Source organism: Lissotriton helveticus, chromosome 12, assembly GCF_964261635.1.
Source record: "Lissotriton helveticus chromosome 12, aLisHel1.1, whole genome shotgun sequence".
Lineage (NCBI taxonomy): Eukaryota > Metazoa > Chordata > Amphibia > Caudata > Salamandridae > Lissotriton > Lissotriton helveticus.
In genome coordinates, this window is record NC_136073.1 from 678,638,998 (window position 1) to 678,658,362 (window position 19,365).

The window sequence follows — 19,365 nt, forward strand, 5'->3', positions numbered from 1 at the left end:
CCTGCCTCTTCATTTCCTTAAATGAGGCATAATGTCCTCTTGTGTTTCATAAGTTCAACAAGTAACACGGAGTACCTGTTTACAGTCATGGATTATTGGAAGTTTGGTGTGGCTTACTTCCAATATGATTGAACGAGTCCCTTCACACAGGAAGGAATGCTCTGAGACCCCGTATAAAGGCAGAAATATCCTAGTGTTTAACAACGTTGCTAAATATTCCATGAAGGAAAATTGTAACCGAGGGGGGTGCGGACCGCAGCACGTCCGGGTGTCACCCCATCATGGGGTGACACCAATCTGGTTACGCTGCTCTGGCTTGCTGTGTATTAAAAACACAGCAGGAATACTGTAATTCTCACGGGTAGCATCATTCATTTCAGCAGCATGGCACCTGAGTGGCCTCGGGCGCTGCCGAGTCACCGCCGCCCGAATTGCAAATGCCAGGGATGGAGACTGTCCAACAAATATTCCAAGACAGTACTCCAGTCGAATAACTATGCCTAGGGGGCGGAAGGGTAGTCGCGCTGTGATGCTTGCGCGGTATTACCCCGGCCGGCAGTAACTTTCGCTCAGTGTACTTGTGAAATTGATCTCACCTTTAAACACTTCAAATGCCTTGGTGATAGCTCTCTCTACTATAGAGTGTAAAATCATCCACCAAAAAGGGACCTCAGTGTTGTCATTCAAGGTCTTCGGTCTTGTACTTTTGCATTCAGATCTCGGCAAAGTCTTGCTCTGCAGCCTCCAAAACTCTACATTGGCTCTTCTTTGGGACCAGAGCATGCAAGGTAAAGGGCCTGAAAAAACCTATGAGCCCTCCATCATCATCTTAACAGAACTTCACTGGCTCCAATTGCAAGCTCGTCCCACCTTCAAGGCTAGCAGCATTATCTACGAAGCCATCTCGACTGACACCTCTGCCTATCTGGCAGACCAGTTACTATCTCGAATGGCTTCCCGCACAATTGCAGAAAGGACAAACTTAGGTTCGAGACAAAGAAGTGCAAGAAAAAAAAGTGACATGCCTTTTCCATATGTGCACTGCAGGAGTCCCGAGAGGCCAGTTACTGTGCGGGTCAGTGGTTTTTGCTTTAGTTTATTTTGGCTGCCTGCAGGCCTTGCTGGGTCTTATGCACAGGACGGTGTTTACTTTTCGCCGATATTACACCAAAGTGGGGGCTGTTTGGGGGCACGTTAAATGGTTGTGCAGCATTTTGTTTTATTTGCTGCTCTACAAGTTTAAATGCACAATCACCAACACCTGTACCTTTCAAAACATAATTAGAGCGTATGCTATAGCAGGCAGCAGCTTTCACACACCAGCGGTCGAAGGGTGCAGGCAGCGAGGGCAACTGACCTATCTATACTTAAAGTGAGTGGGGCTGGGCACCGTGGCCAAGACTGCAGAAAAGGGGCAATACAATTAATGAATGGAGCCAGGAAAGTGCTTCCTTGCCTGGACGCTCCAGAGACGTTTTTTTTTCAGTACATTGCTCGAGCAGGTTTAGCTGCACCTTCCTGATCACCTTGTCTGGCAGTAACTACTAGACCAATTATACATTGATAGCTGCACGTGGACATCTGTGCTTGTGTCCCGAATGGGGTGCTAAAGTCAGCCAGGGTCAATGGCAGTTTACGGCGCCCTTTCGCCCTCCAGAGACGCCAGCACAGGGGCTCTGGATCAATAAGGCCTCTTGGTGCTATTAGCATACAGAGAAAGTTAGCTTTATAAAGTGTCAGTCCAAACGTCTGGGGTAGCGGAAGTAACATCATGCACGCTTTGATCCCAAATGATGCCACATGGCTAACCCGTTTAACCACTGTTACCTTTTGAGTGAGGAAAGAGAAAGAAAAAAGTTTACTAGAGAGGAAAATGGAAAATGCGACAATGGGAAGGAGGGAAAAAGCAAGAAAGAGGATAAAAGGGGAGAAGGAAGGAAAGAAAGAACATGAACATGAAATTGTATTTTATGATGATTATCTGTGGGCTACTGCTTTTTACTAGGTTAGTGCCCTTCCATTTCTACCACTTTACAGCAGTTTTAAGATCTGAGTTTTTCGTTGCCCAAATTGGTGTGAGGTCTGTTATTTATATGTTTTGCACTTCTTCATTGCTTGAGTTTGCTTGGTAGAAAGTGTCACTCGTAGTCGTTGAATGTCACTCATAATTACACTTCAATTATGAAAATGTCACACGTTAGCAATCGGACACTTTGGCAGCTTTGGTACTGTGCATTCACGAGTTAGACCCAGTACCAGCTTGCACAGGTATGAGCAGGGGGGTGGGGTGGTGGAAGCCGACAGACTACAGGTTAAGCAATATTACATCTTATTTTTTTATTTTACAGACTTTTATATAGCACAAACTTGACCCGAATCGGATATCATACAGAGTTTTATATAGCACGTACTTGACCTGAATCGGGTATCAGAGTGCTTTACATAGCACCAGTTGCATTACATGAAGACACATAAATTTTTTGATAGGCACGGGGAGATTAAGTTACTTGCGTAGAATCACAGGATGTTCAGCGTCATTGCAGAGACTCGAGTTCATGCGGTAAGTCGTGAGGGGGTGACACCATGAGTTACCCGCACCGGGTGACACCAACCCTAGTGACGCCACTGCACATAAATAGCAAGAATCTTCACTCCTTATTTGCAGCTCATATTTGCTTATCACTGCTCATTTTCTTCAGGTGCAAATAAACGGATGCTATCTTTTCTGTGCACCTCACGGCCGCGCATCTTTACAGTGTGCCTCTACTGCCACTATGTATTTCAGCTAATGTACCGTATTTGCTGTTTGTTGTTTTTGAATTTAAATAACAATGTTAACATAGGTAGCACACCCAAACGCCAGAGCATTCAGACTGAAGATTAGGCTTCAGTTTTCCGAATAATGTTCAGGTCTCGGGCGAGTCTCCCTATTGCAATGAGCACCGAGTTGAGAGTGCCGTGCCTAACTCACAAGGACTTTTGGAAGAAAACTCTTTTTACATCCATCAAACATCTTATCTAGACAACAAACAGTATGGAGATTATGACGGGACAGGGTATCATTTCATCTGTGCGACCCTGATAGCATTTGTGTGGTCTTTTCCGTATTGACGTTTTTTTAATTGATAACTCAGACCAGGGCGTCAACAAAGGGGATAGATTATCCAAATGATGCTACCATTGCATTTTAATCTTGTGTAACATATTGTGCACTGTCTACAGTTGTTATAGAATTATGGCAGATATAGTGTTTGGGATGAAATGACTGATTCTGTTTTATAATAATGTTGTATGTAATTTATATGCGAGGAAGATATTTTAATGTCTTTATGTGTCTCATCTACTGTTTCCTTGTCTTCTTATCCCTCCTCCCCCTTATTTTCCCTTTCCTTATGTCCTTACATTCTTCCTTATTTGTTTTAATCATTCCTTCAAATCATCCTTCCTCCCTTCCTTTCCCCCCCTATGCTCCCTCCGTCCCTCCGATTCCTTTTGTCTCTTGAAATTTCCCTGTTTCTCTTCCCTCCATCCTTTCAGCTTTTCTCTGTTCCTCTTTTCCTTGCTTGATTTGTTTCTAATTCTTTTCACATTGACGGCTCTATCTATACCATTCAATCTCTGACATTGCTCCTCTCTGGCTGTGTAAGCTCGAGGAACAATGGAAAAGTTCAATATTAATTCAGTCATTAGTCACTGGAAAAACGTTTCTGGTAGCAATTACTGTTTTAATCGTATGTACGAATTTTTAATCACCAGGCATGCTTTACTTTTAATTACTAAATTGGTAATTTCATTGGTATCACTTCTCAGAAATGCAAAGAGAGGGGGCTGCGCCAGCTCCTCTGTAAACGTGCAGTTAACACAGTCAGAAACATGGCTGCATTTCATAGTCAGGCAGATGTTGTGCTTCTTAGCATCTTACATGCCTATCAAAGTTCTGAACTGAAGACTCAAGGTTCGAGGGGGCCACACTTGATATGGTGGCAGTACTGAATTGCAGAGATGGGTGCATGAACGTTAGAGATTCCACTTGATGTGTGGTTCACTTACAGTGGGGCCTGCTAACTGACAACCCACTGGAATTATGTGACTGTGCGGCTGCAGCAATGTTAGCATATTTATAGATTTGCTCCATTTGCCTCATAATCCATCATCTGTTACATAATCGGCAGAGTTTGACCAATAAATATTTGTTTCTAGGTAAAACAGTTCCAAAGTTACTAAAAACGCATCTGCACGTGATTCCTCGCAGTAGTAGGACTTTTGCGCGGTCACCTTTCTGTTGTTTATTGTTATATTTGGGAATTGAACAGTATTACTGAGGTGCACCCAATGCCCAGACAGTGTTAAGAAGTGTAAAAGTACAAAATAACGAAGTAAAGCTATTAAAAATTGTGCAGCAAACCCGCAAAACTATCCTTTTCTTCATATTATTGCACTGCACCTTATACGTTGTACTTTGATTACTGACAGGTTTATCAGCAAACAACAAGAGGACCCCAACCTCATTTGCTGCTCTTTCATCCCGGCTACAACCCAGCAAACACCAGTGTTAAAGAAAGGTAAGGAAACTGATGCTATATATTTTTTTACATGGGAGTTAGGGCTATGTATCTGGTCACTCTCCAGGCCCTCAAGCAGTGTCTCTTTCAGTGCCTCCAGCAACCACTATGGCACAGAGAGGCAGGAGGTAATACAGCTGTATTTTAGCAGTCATTTTGTGGGAAGGGGAGCTGTTGGAGATGTATATTGTTTCCCTGTTTTCCCCTTGTGTGCCATTCGTTACTCTACAGTCTTATAGAGTCGGAAGGCCGTAGGGGAAGACTGTGGACTTTTCTTCAAGTTCCTGGCGCTCCTGCGGAACGAGCCTGGCAACCATTACACTGCTGTGCAACTTCTTCTACTCTTAGAGCTGTGATTTCCATGAAAGTCTTATAGTCTGAATTCAGCACCTGAGCATAATAGGGCGGAATGTATGAAGCTCTGTGGTTATACTGAGTAAGCAGCTACCTATGTTATGCCATCTATTAATGTAATAACTGCACTTTTACAATTGCTTTATTAACCTTCCTGCTTTCTCAAATTTGCTTGAAAATGCACGATTTTTCTTCTTTTTTTTCAAAATTTTCTCGGGGGGGTAACCCCCCCAAACCCCCCTTTTGGGGTTCGGGCTCGCTCGCTGCGCTCGCTCGCGATGATGCTGTATGATAATCACTTTCCGCCCCACCACTTTCAAATGTCACCCACCGCCCCTGATTATTTCCACTCCAGTCTGTGCAACAGTAGGGAGAGCGTTGGACTTCGGAGGGGGAAATTTTACTATTCCCTCTCCAGCTTGTGTTACAATAGGGAAAGTGTTAGATTTTAGAGGGGTAAGATTCACTATTCCCACTCCAGCCTTTGCTACAATAGGGGAAGTTTTGGACTTTGGAACAGTTACATTTAATATTCCCACTTCAATCTGTGTAACAATAGCAAAAGCACTTCTGTTCAAACATATTACATATTTAAATAACCTCATAAAACGTATCCCAAAAATATAAAACTCTTAATATAGACAATAGTATTTTATATAAAAAATATATATATTACACATTTTAAAAACTCATTTAAACAATTTACATAATTAATAAACAATGTAATAATCGTAATCAATTAATTATTATGATTTAAATATTACTTAACTTCCCACCCTATACTCCTGCAAACCTAGCAGCCCATACCTAAAATATAACATCATTCTTTCCTTAGGTCAGCCTCCTTCATAGGCCAGCTGCCCTTCAGAATTGCACCCACTCACCTGTACCCTCTTCTTGGTGGTCCCAATGAAGGATAGCATGGATGTCATTTAACCCCTTCGACGCTCATGACGAGCTGGGCTCGTCATGCAGTAGCCTCCTGCTACGCTCATGACGAGCCCAGCTCGTCATGTAAAGTGCATCTGCTGCTTTTCCAGCACAGGGGAAAAATCCCCATAGCGTTCAAGGTGTTAAGGGACACCCCTGGTTTGCCCCGTGCAACCCCTGGCACACCTTTGCGACTCCTGGCCTCAGAGGTGGCAAAATCTGTTACAGGAACACAGTGGCACCTCGTCCTTATTGACATTGGTTGGAGCTCCACTCTTTGTTTCTCTCCATTTTTTCACACTGATAGTGAATAATTTTTATTATTCACTGTTAGTGTAATAAAAAACTGGAGTACAGTTAGCTGTGGAATATGACCTTCCTGGCAGTTGAGGTAAGTAAAAAAATGCTTTCAAATGTATGTTATGTGCGAGCTTGAGGGTGAGTAGGTGTAAGTGTAAATGTGCGTACTTGTAAGCATGTGTGTGAGTAGAATTGACGGTCAACGGACATGTGATGTCACTTCCGCTACCCCTGGCATGTTCGTGAATTGACGTTCATCGAGCAGGGAACAGCCCTGCCTCTTCCTCAGCGGTGGCTGACACTACAAAACTACGGAGGAGGAGTGTCCATCATGCACCCAACTCACCTTCATGCAACAGTCTGCGGCGATGGTGGTGTGACGTCCACGAGCAGGAAAGGGAAGGACTTCCTTTTCCTGCCCAGTGGAACGTGACTTCTGACCAATCCTGGAACTTTCTGACAGCATTAGAGCAGCTCCAGGATTGGTGGGAACAGGCTAAGCCAGTGCTCATTTTGAGGCTTGGGGCCTGTGCAAGCAAACTCCTAGCTGTTTCACAGCCATGGGATTGCTGAGTGTACGGTGCACGTCAGGCTGGCCGTAGGTAGCCTGCAGGCCAACCCGACATGCACACTGTAAGGTCAGCATCAATCCTCCAATAGCAGGATTCAGCCCCACCCCATGCTCGTGCTATACACAGCGCGAGCTGGTGGCAAAATAAAACGGAATTATTATGCCATTTTATTTATGCGCTCGCAGCAGGCGTGGTGACACTCCTCCACCATTTAGGAGGAGCCTCCCCAGATCTTCCCAGCAGATAGCGTAATCCTGCTATGTTATCTGCTTTCCATCACATGTTCAATAACCCAGTGTCATCAGCTATGAGTACAAAGGACATTTGAAATACATCCTAAAACTGCGATGGATGCCATGCCACGGAGCCGGCTGCTACTCTGAAGACACATGTTTGAGACATAAAAGCCCAGTGTATCTGAGACCATAAAAGAATGATCTAATCTCATGGATATTATGAAAGACACTCTGAATATCCAAAAGAATAATTAATGCAGCACTACATTGACTCTACTGAAGAAGTGAATTTTCCATATTAATTACATTGAAGAAGTGAATTTTCTGATATACCAGGAATTAAGAAATATTTTCTTTGAGAATTCAATCTGGCTCAATATTGATATTAGCAAAGAGGTGATCCATCTAACTCACAGAGACCGACTTAACTTCACAATTTTAGCCCTGAAGAAGTCCTTGTCGGACGAAATGCGTTGGCTACGGCTACGGTCTGTTTTTATTGAAGAAAGAATTTGATGGAATTAATAAAGAATTTACCACTACTCCACTGAAGATTCGTCATTTGCCCCGACCTAGTTATATCAATAACTGAAAAAATTAAATCTTTTTTGTGTGACATAGATTGTTATTACTTCCTTGAGGAGTGCTGGACTAAAGGATATTATGACATATGAATTACATCCATTTGTGTAAGTGAGCAGAGTGAGGCCCTCTGCCACACACCCCATGTGCTAATAAAGTGTATGTTTGTATTGCGCTCCATTTGTTTCTTAAACGTATAAGAATTACTTTAAACCTTTGGTGGAGTAAGATGCATCATTGTTTCAACAAAGTCAGTGCTTGTTTTGTTTACATATGACAGAGGTTGAATGTCGTCTATGTCTTCTGACAAATTGCTGCTTGTTATTTTAACATGTGTTTACTTTTCTTTCTCTAACTGCAAAGTTAGAGCATTTTGCAAAGCGAGCAAACTATCTGATAATCTTGCTGGCACACAGGGAAAGGTTGTAGGATCAGGGGCGTAATATCGGCCCCTGTAGCGTAGAGTTGCCCCAACCCTTCGGGGGCCCTCAACCCTTCAGAGAAGCCTATTCGTCCAAATGCCAATAAATATTTGTGAGATATGGAAGACCCAGGGTCCCCTCTTCACATTCTCCAGGGGGCCCGGTCATTTTATGTTATGCCACTGTGTATGAAGTCAGTTGTTTTTATAACATAAAATATTGAAATACCTGTAAATGAACTGTACACATATTTCAAAACATAGCCAGCAGCTGGGAAAGCACAAATGTAGCACTTTTTTGCATTACCAAAATGTGGTGGGAACAAAGATTTAATAGGATCAAAGCAAATCAAGACACTTTACTTGGTGATGGGCAATTGATAAATTTTTGCTGAATCTCGATTTCAATACATTATTCTTTGTCCGCTTTATAGTTTTATCAGTAAAACTGTATGTCAGTGCGAATTGTATTGCCATTTCAATGGAAAAAGTGTTTCCTGTAAACGACAGTGCGCTACCACACCACGTTTTAGTAATATAATTGTGACAATATGCTCCAAATGCACCACTAGGTACATACCACACCCTTACCACTCTCCTGCTGAACTGATGTGGTTCATTTGCTGTTCTTGTTTTTTGTGTGACCCTCGGATTTTTCACAATCACTATGACTTCAGTGATACACAAAGGATAAAAGGTTGGAAGTAACGCTTAACAAACAAATAAACAATATTCCGCCACACTTTAGAGGGAAAAAACAAAACACATAGAAGCTCGATGTTTGCATCTATTCTGTTTGCTGGGGCAAAATACACGTTAAACTAACCATTTAAGCAAGGGCGGGGAGTTACAGAGGTGCAGTGGATCACTAACGCGCAAGGCCTATAAGTACACAACTGGACTCAAAAATTCATAAGACAATATTAAGTAAAATAATAGTGGATGAATCATTTATTACTTTTGCTAAACTAAAGAAGGCATTGCAATCAATCAGAGGATGGAGCACCAGGGCCAATTGGTCTTCCAGCGTCAGTTTTTAAAGCAGACATTGAGTTCTGGACCAAGTGGTTAACACCGTTTTATATTTCGTAGTTTACCAGCGCACTGGTACCGGAATCATGGAGAGGGTCCATTCTCCAGCCAATATACAAGAAAAGTGACAACACTGATCCAACCAACTATTGTTTGATTGCTCTGTTGGACATGGAATCTAAAGCCTACGCCGAGATTCTACTGGATGAACTTCAGGAATGAGCTAAAAAGGGAAAACTAATAGCATTCTATCAGACAGGATTTAGGGAAAAATCTTCCACGAAGGATAACATTGTAGCCCTATAATACATGAAACATCGCTCAATGCTGCCTTTCAGAGCTCCATTGTTCGCTTGCTTTGTGGACTGTTCCGCCTCTTTTTATAGACTAGATTGTAATCTACTATGGTCAAGAGTTTGGGTATCTCACAATCTTACTTAAAGCAATAATCTCCTTGTACTCTGATAATTGGGTACGAGTTAAATTAGGTGTCAGTGAGAAAGTGACCAAACCAATTGACATATACCAAGGCCTAAACAAGGGCTGTGTTTTGCCTTCAAATTTATTGAATATTTAAACGACGACATGGGGAGGGCACTATCGAATTCCAATGGTTTTCCACTGAGACTTGGTACTCACATGATTCAACTTATTCAGCATGTAGATGGTTTGGTTATTCGTGATCAAACTGAAATAGGAATGCAATGCACTTTGGATAAACTGCCCAAATATAATTTAGAAAACAATCTACAAGTTCATGCTGGTAAAACCAAGGTGATGAAATTTGGAAAATTATAGAATAAGCCCACTCAATACTGGAAATTAGGACAGTTAAAGATATGATATGTTGCAACATATAACTACTTGGGTGTATGGTTCTCAGCAACTGGTTTATCGATTATTCGTAGGAAAAACATGGAAAAAAGGCCAGTAATCTAATATTTGCCCTTTGAAAGCTTAACTCATAGCTATATAGCCCTACAGCAGAAGCAATACTTAGAGTAACAAAAGCCAAGCTTATTCCAATGACCACCTATGGTCATCTGGCCTTTCCTTCGAAACTCTTCCAATTGATGGATAACACTCAGTGTACAACCTATCCGCCTATCTTCTGCCTTCCACAATATAATGTTCAGACACAGCTACGACTAGAATTTGGACTATTGAGACACATGGGAGTCTCCTTGATTAAGTATTATCAACACGGTTCGAATGCTCAATCTGTTACACTTAAGATGAAAATGAATTCTTTTTTTTTAAACAAAAGAACAATCCTTGATCAAATTGTTTGGCTGCAGCCTTTAATGACTTAAACTTCAGTTTAGATACTAGTTTTCACACTATTCTATTTGTAACACTGACATTTATATTAAAAAAGCATGTGCTATGCTTATCCAGGAAATTGGATTTAACAATGCAAACCATGTCCAGATTTGAACTGATTTGTAAATTATATAATAAATATCAGATGCAGAAATACCTAAAAAATCTTTGAGTGCTCAATGTAGAAACCAAATTCTGCGTGCAAGGTTCATGGTCTTGCAAATTAAAGAGTGTAGAGCAGTTTGGAATAAAAAAAACAACCTGACAATGAGGCAGCCGCTGCAAGTAAGAGCAGTGGGCCGGCAAGGGGAGATTTAGAGAGAGGACCACGAGAGAATATTATATATTTATTTGATTTGCCCTTGTGGTCATATTTTGAAATCCCCCCCCCCCCCCATAGCTGGGCCCAAGCTCTTACCTGCAGCGGCTGCAGCTTTAATGAGGCAGTAGCATATGTTACCGACCAGGGGTTATGGGGCTGGGGAAGGGGAATGGGGGAGCGAGGGAGGGGGGGAATAATAAACAAAAAATAGCACTTACCTCTCTACTGCTGACTGCCGGCCGCAGCCTCTTCTTTCTCTGTCCTCCTTTCGGCAGGAAGCACACAGCCTCCCAAAATCCCATGACCAATCACATTGCTGCCTTAGCAGCGTTGCGATTGGTCTGAGCGACGTGGTCGGCACTCAAACCGAGTCTGGCAGGCTGTAATGCAGCCTGGGTGGAGAACATGCAGAGTGCGCATGACGCTTTGGCACACCCGAGACGGCCGGCCAGCCACAGCGTCATGCGAACTTTTCGTGCTGCCACCACTCCTCCCCCTGTGATACGGGGAGCTCAGACCCACCCACCTGGCTTCAGCTGCAAGCAGAATGCAAAAAACAAAATGATAATAACGCACTTTATCATTTTACTTTTTGTATTCAGCTTGCAGCTGAAGCAGTGGGGCGACGGTCCTTCGCCTTAAAGGTGGAGCCGCCACTGATTGGTTGCAGATACTGCAACTATGTAAGGGAAACAATAATACACAGACTCTACTGCTGCCCTTTTCATCTGTGTGCCATGCTCTACTCAGGCTAAATTCTTACAGAAACGCAATTACAACTTGCAGAGATTCACTAGCATTCTGCCTCACAGCAAACAAACCATGAATTGCACGGTCTGGAAAGTTTATAACTATTGCAAACAACAAAATGAAATCAGAACTGCCACACACAGGGGCATATTATCAAGGGATTTATCTCCGCTTTTTTGGCTTTCAAAGCCAAGAAAGCGGAGATAAAATGATCTCCCTATTACCTAGCTGTCGCTAACACCAGTTAGCGACAGCTAGTAGGAGATAGCGACCATCTTGGGCCCCGCTTTGCATGTCAGTGATATTTATCACTAATGACATGCAAAGTGGGCGTGCCAAGATGTTAGCGACTGGAAACAGTCGCTAACATCGCTATCTCCAATTACCAACTTTTGGAGATATTTGCGCTAAGCGCGAATATCTCCAAAAGCTTAAACCTGCCCAGAGCAGTTCTTAGCCATGTTATCCAATGGGAGGTGGATAACATGGGTAAGAGCATTAGCTCGGTAATGCATGAATATCTCTGACTTTTCAGCGATATTCATGCATTTCGGCCGATTTTTTATCGCTTAGGAGATAAACCTTGATAATATCAAGGCTCCTAAGCGATAAAAATCGTCGCTACACGGCGATAAAATTATTGCCGCTAAGCCAACCTAGCGATAATTATCGTTAGTTGTTGGTAATATGCCCCACAGTTTTAAAATCACTCAATGGATGACACTAACAATCGAGAGAGCTGTTGTAGATTACTAGTAACATTGTGTTTTTAAGTAATGAAATATTTTAATTAGAAATCAGATTTTGTTTTTGGAAAATGGCATATTGTATGTATTTTGGGTAATGATTTTAACCAATCAAATCAAGAGAAGTACTCAGTCATTCATTCATATTGTCATGTGTGCGCTATATAGTTTTACTGGTACATTTAGTGGCCATTTCAATGAAAAATGTGCTGTCTGTAAATGACAGCATACTACCACGCCATGCTTTAGTAATACACTTGTGACAGTGTGCTCCAAAGTACACACCAGCTGGCTACATACGGTATACCACACCTTTACCGCTCTCCAGCTTGGGTGACTTCGGCAATGTAACATTGATGGCAACATCCCCACTCTGAAAACTGTACGAGTATCACACTGCTTTTGAAACTCCTGTACTGAATGTTTGACTCATGCGTGAGGAATTCATTTCCGTAATTGGTGGTTGGCTGCCATCTAGTGGTGAAGAGAGGCATAAGTGTATTAGCAGTTCAGCATGCACAATAAATAACCAAATGAAAGAAATGTATTGATTTTTTTATTTAAATTTATTTTAGAGTGCTGCTAACCGCCCAGTGGGCTGAAAGAACTGTCACCCCCACCCCCATGTTGGTCTGATGCTTCCGGACAGGTGTCTGAATATAGCACTTGCTTGGTTTTTACTATCAGTAAGGCTGTTTACAGTCATACGTGCCCTCATTCACAAAGAACACTCGTTATTTAATTTTCATTTAATTGCCGCATCATTGTTCACTTCTAACCCCCGCACCCGTCAAAGTTGAGTGTCTGGGGTTGGGTTTGAATGCTGACATTTTCAAAGCTTATAGCAGACTACACACACCCAAAAAAACAAGCATTTGCAATGCAATAGGTCTCGCATTCGCGAGAGTTTAAGCTATTGGCATTGTAAATTATAGTGCCCTTTATTTGTCTGTTTTTCTAATTAACACATAAATAAAAGTAATTGTAATTTACAATGCCAATAGCTCAAACTCTTGTAAATGCAAGACCTAATAAAAAAAGCGGCCGTCATAGTCCCGGCCTGCTCGGAAAGTGAAATCACGCATGGCGCTCTGAATGTTGCTGGAAAGTATGTGGTGCTTGCAGTAAGAGAAACTCATTAAAGAAAATAGTGCTTTCAGACTAAAGAAGACATACCGTGTAACAACCGAAGTAAAAGGCCAGTCATCATGGAAGGTTACAAATAGAGACAAGGCGGCACTAAGGAGGGACTATCAAGCCAATTTACGAATCAGAAGCCAGCATTTATGATGGGCAATTACAAATACGGGCTGAGAGTGGGAGGGGCTTCTATTCCATACTCCAATTCAGCATGCCACAGAGCAGGGCATGCGTTGCCCAAGCTCGACATAAAAATTACAGGAGAATCGCAGACACACTATCAACAAAAAAGATGACATGCTCACCTTAAGTTATGTAAGCAAGAGACCCAGGCAGTGATATGGAAGAAGGTACTTGGCAAGGAGTTTACATTCCAAAACAAATGTAAACAAAGGCAGGTATGAAATTAAAACGTAACACCTTTGCTGCGGCGGCTATTCCGCCGCAGCACTAAGGGGGCGGGGGGGCCGCGCGGCGCGCCCATGCTGGTGACGGAACCGCTACGTCACCAGCCGCGGTTGAGCTGTGCTCATGATGAAGCGGTTCCGTCATGGCCCCGCCTGCTTAATAGAACGCGCCGCGCAGGTACAAAATCAGCGCCGCGCAGGCGCGTCGGGCGGGCCATGACGGAACCGCTCCGTCATCAGCACAGCGTCACCGCGGCTGATGACGGAGCGGTTCCGTCATCAGCACGGAAAAGGTTAAATCTTAGTATAGTTTGTTTTATTTGTGCAGCCTTTTGGAACTTGCAACAACATTGTAAAATAAACAAAGTGTTGCATTGTGACATCGGATTCAAACAATGTTTTTTTGCTGTCTTTTTTCTATAACATAACATGTATTTGTAAAGCGTGTTCACTCGTGGGCATCTTTAGCGCTGAATAACAGATGTTTATTGTAACCCAACTCAATGGTACTCATTTTATCAACCTCAGATGGTTGAAAGTTTGAGTGGACCCACTCTGAATTTAACCTGGGACCATGAGGTCAAACACAGGCACATTCACAAGTAAACGCATTAGTCCACTGAGCTACCAGATCCGGGATGGCTTACACTCCACGCCTGTGGTTACTAAATTCTGGAACCCTTCATGTGTTACTATTGCACAATGTTCTCAATTTACCTCAGTCAGAGTGATGGAAGTCTGCCGTGCCAAGATTTAAGCCCGTGACCTTCAGCTCACAGCACGTTTTAGCAGCAAACGTTTTACTAAAAGTTTTATCCATCACACCATCCATCATTTAAACCATTTAAGATTTAGAAAATTGCTAAAAACCTTCCTGTTCGCTTAAACCTCAGAGAATCGAATGAGTTTAAAAGCACTGGGATGCCTCCGGGTAGCCATGCGCTATACAAATGCGTAATTCATTCACTATATATAATACACAGAATAGGCATGTGCTCCACATGTGTGTATATGTACTCATGTACCAGTACTGCACCTTCTACAGGGACCTACGTGGATACTGGAGGGCATAGCTTAAATACCAGCAGGGGCATCTTAGCCATTCATCCTTCTGGCATTGACAAAATGAGTACCACTGATATAACAGAGTAGTTTGTAAATTCTAGCGTTAAACAAATGTCTTAATTTATTCTCAACAATGCAAATATGATGTGTTGTGGAGTTTTTGTGATCATTCAAAATTAGTTAAGGGTTTAACCATAATGAATTTTATTGAAACATACCTTGTCTGATATACTGTCGTCTTTCTGTCCCATCAGCAGTGGATCCCAAAAGAATGGCACGCTGCACATGAGAACGAGGCATTTGGCCCTCTTTTTGGGTTGGGGAGTGAGGTAATGGAGGAAGCATCACAGATAAAAATGCATGTTTTGTGGGTTGTGCTTATTATCGTGTACCATGTCTGGACCTGTTGTACCATTAAGTCCCACTGGAAGCTTCAAATTATGTCAGCGATAGTGGCTGAGTTGCATTTTGCCGTACAACGTACGGTGATATCCTGTTTGAAGATGTGTCCTTCCTATGTTTTTAGCAGAGTAATATACATGCAATATTGCATTTTTTTCTGTATGATTATGGCTTTTTAATAAATAGTCACTTTGAACATGTTGAGTTGACTCCTGTAGATGTAATGTAGTACATGCATACTGTGCACATACATCTGAATCTCAAAATGTACATTCAGTGCTACAGTTGTACATTTATTGCTTCAAATGTACTTCGCTGGTACAAATATAAATTGGTTAGACAGAATCTCATTTAGCATGTCTTGGGGGGGGGGTTGGGGGGGGGGACTAGCAGCGAGACAACACAGCTGGGTTCTCCAGTCTCCCATGATGCTCCCACTTTTGGACCAGGCCTGAGATCACCAGGCAGTGGTTGAGTCTGAGTGCAGGAACAAAGGGCAGAATGAATGAATAATGTATTACAAACATATTCAGCCGATCAAGTCTTGAACTTGGGAGGAGCTGAGCGCTAGCCCACTGAAGAGCAATACAGATGGCGCAGAGGCGGTGCAAACGTCAACAACAGCACACTAGTGGGGTGCCCACCTGCGGCTCTGATCCAGAGCAGACTCGGGAAGCTTCTCAACCCAATTACAGACCTGAGTGGGTGTAGCTGGTTCCAGACCCGCGCACCAGAGCGACACTCCTGTGTACCAGCCTGGCTGGATTCATGCATTCCATCGACTGGTATGGCATAGGAAATTCCTACTAGATCCTTCTCCTACCTGGCGGCCAAGACATTGAATAGAAAGTGACTGCAGTGGAGCGTTTTGGACACATGTGCCATTAAGAAACTCAACCAACTGCCAATTTCAGAGTCAAAGCCATGGGTTCATGACACTTGAAGTATGAGACTGAGAGCCCAGAGAACAGACTGAGAGGTACTAGGAGCAGAGTGCTGGGCTTTGTACCCCTGAAAGAAGGTGAAGGTATTTGCAGCCCCTCTGCAGAACTTCATGCAATAGAAGGTCCCACAAAATAGAGGGGTCCTGAGCTAGTGGAACTCAACGCTACTAGCCTTCCTATAAGAGGTTCAAATCTGGAGTTGACAGGGCTGGAGCCATTATTGTACAGTTAGGTTCTACTTCACAAAGAGGCATGGAGACCCATGCCGTGGCGAAGCAAGGTGAATTTAAGTTTTGAGGCAATAGAATTCTGCTCTTCCATAATCTGAGCAGAATGACCAAGAGAAGGCTGGAGAAGATGCAGATGGTCAAGAAGGAATGAATGCATCTGAACATTTCTATTTCCTCGTGGCATTCTGCTCTGCTACGTATTGAGGAGGGTGAGTGTGGTTAGGAAGTTCCTTGCTGACTTCACTTGCATACATAAGTAAACACAGAGAATCCAACAGGGAAAATGGAGGGGGAAAAGAGTGATCGACAAATGTTGAAGCACTCAGTGTTTTGTAAAATACCCCTCACACACCAAAAGGCCCCTTGGTGTCATGCTTCATCATCGGGGACTTCGCACCCCTCTATCGGGATGCGGCGTGCTATGACCTACGACTACGCGGGAGCACTAATAGTAATGACTATGTGTGGTGTGAGGTGTGTGGGGTGTATTTGTTATAAGTGAGTGGTGGGATGTGGTGAAAAAGTTAAAAAGTACCTGGCACATGAGTATAAAAGAAAAAAATGTATTCTGAACTCTGGCTGGTACTGTTAAAAGAAGTGCGGTGTGAGGTCGAATCTGTTATATTAAAGAACAGGACCTCTGGTGTGCGTTGTCGACATGTTTCGGAGTCAAGCTCCTTCTTCAGGACGGGGGCACGACCTCCCCACCTTACTCACGTATTTTTAATAAAAAATGTGTGTTTACAGAAAAGTGAAATAAATAGGCTAAGTGTGCCTACAGCGGTCTGTTACAAGTACAATGACCTGTAGAAAGACAAAGAGAGAAACAACAATGGTTACCCATGTAGCGGGTAGTTCAAGCAGGTGCAGTCACCTGGAACCTCACCAAATGCTTGTAAAAAGCCTGTGGAAGGAAAAAGGTACTCACAACACATACAACATATAACACAAAAAGTACTAGGAGTTACTATTAGTTGTAGTCATACTTGTGAAGCTTGCTTGTTGGCTTCATGAGCAAAATGGGACGTCTGGGGTGTTGCTTGAATTGCAATCTGTAGTGAGGAATGATGCAGGTTTTAATAAGTCATTCTCACTTACTTAGATATAAAAAAAGGTTCAGATGGTCGTTTTCTTAGTTGCTCTGTCAAATACTCACACTAACAGGACGCTCTGATCACCGTCTTACCCCACACGCTGCTCCGCTGTTGTGTGGCGGTAATTGAGTTATATGCTATTTATACCCAGTGTTGTAATTGGGCGGAAGCGTCTGTATGACCTTACAAGGGTGTTCCGCTCTATGTTGTTAATTGTGTGCCCATGTACGGAGCGTCCGCTTCTCAGCCATACATCGTGCCCCTATGTCCGTCATGGACTCACATGAGATCAGCGTCTCTGAAAGCGTGTGTTTCTCTTAGCGCACGCGCGTAGATGATATTCTATCGCGCATGCGCGTTAGGTATTTAGCGCTCTTGTTAGGACAGCGTTTTTCGCGCATGCGCGTTGGGTATTAGCGTTCCTTCTGGGACCGCGTGTGTGTATTTGCATTATGATTTAACATTACAGAATTCATGGTTATAATGCTTAATTTTAGAGATGCTTATTTTTAGAGGGTATGGCGGCCGAGTTTTCATGGCATAATAAATGGCTCATCCAAACGCTGTTATCAATTGTTGGATAATTGAGTCCAGGGCACATCGTCATTAAGCCCAATTACGTGGGTTCCAAGTCTGAAAACCCATCTTTGTTCTTTTTGGAAGAGCCCGGCATCAGAAGGTAGTTGTTCTATAATTGTCCAATTAAGGTCATTCACACAGTGTTGTGCGGTCAAGTAGTGTGTGGCCATTTTAGTTGTGCTTTTCTTACAGCGCACATTGCTCTTGTGTTCATTCATTCTTGTCTTCATGGCCCTCGTGATCATACCCACATATTCAAGATTACAGGGGCATTTTATAAGGTAGACCACGTTTTTGGAATTACAATTAGAAAATCTCCTTTGCTCCCAGGTAGTTCCATTTCGGAAGGTAAGTTTTGTACTTTTTTGGGTTAAGTGGCAGCTGCTGCGGTTTCCGCAGGGGAAATGACCTTGGATGCCAATAGATGGTTGCATAGCTATTGTTGTTGGTTTCGGTCTGGTATGTACCAACATGTCTCTGAGGTTGCGTCCCCTTCGGTGAGCAAACAGAGGTTTTTCAAAGTTCAGGTTGCCACATGTTAGTATCCTCCAATGTTTGTTGACAATCTTTGATACTTCATTGGACATGGTGTTAAATGTCGTCACACATATTGGTCGTTTATTCTCATTTGGTTCTTTTGTTCGTTCCTCCAATAAAGCCTCTCTGTTATTATGTGTGGCCCTTTTCATTGCTTTATCAATTATTCTGGTGGGGTACTCTCGTAGTTTCAGTTTTTCACTCAGGTCTTTTGCCTGTAGTTTGAAGTTGGACACATCTGTGCAGTTGCGCCTGAGGCGTAGAAATTGTCCATACGGTAAGTTTTCTCGCAGATGCCTGGGGTGAAAACTGTCGTATCTTAACAGACAATTTCTGGATGTTGGCTTGAAGTGGATGGTAGTTTTTAAGCCTCCTTCTTCTGCGTAGATATTTAAATCCAAGAAAACCAGTAGGTGGTCCGAGATTGTGCTTGTAAATTTAAGAAACGCGTTTTGGTTATTCAGCCATACTTGGAAATTTTCCGCGGATTGTCGGTCACCTTCCCAGATGACTAGGACGTCGTCTATATACCTCCTCCAGCATTTTATGTTTGATCTGTATGGGTTCTGTTCATGAAGAATTTTGGTGGTCTCGAGGTGGTGTACATAGAGGCCAGCCAGGCTCGGAGCAAAAGTACTGCCCATGCTGGTCCCATGGCACTGCTGATAAATCGTGGTTTTGTATTGAAAAAAGTTTTTTTGCAATGCCAATGAGATGCATTCTAGAACTAGCCCTCGTGGTGTCTGATACTTCCATTGTGTGGAGAAAAGGACTTCCTCGATGATCACAAGTGTTTCGTCGTGAGGAAGGCTGGTATAAAGACTTTCGACGTCAAGA

General features: G+C 42.9%; 1 long non-coding RNA gene across 2 annotated transcripts in view; it reads left to right on the top strand.

The window, feature by feature from the left end:
• LOC144798450 (uncharacterized) overlaps positions 1-19,365 on the top strand; it is a 1,486,395-nt gene that overhangs the window by 1,286,098 nt on the left and 180,932 nt on the right. For both annotated transcript variants that reach the window (XR_013603538.1, XR_013603539.1), the window contains 2 exons: positions 4,474-4,562; positions 14,997-15,071. This is a non-coding gene — a long non-coding RNA (uncharacterized LOC144798450). The remainder of the gene's footprint in view (positions 1-4,473; positions 4,563-14,996; positions 15,072-19,365) is intronic.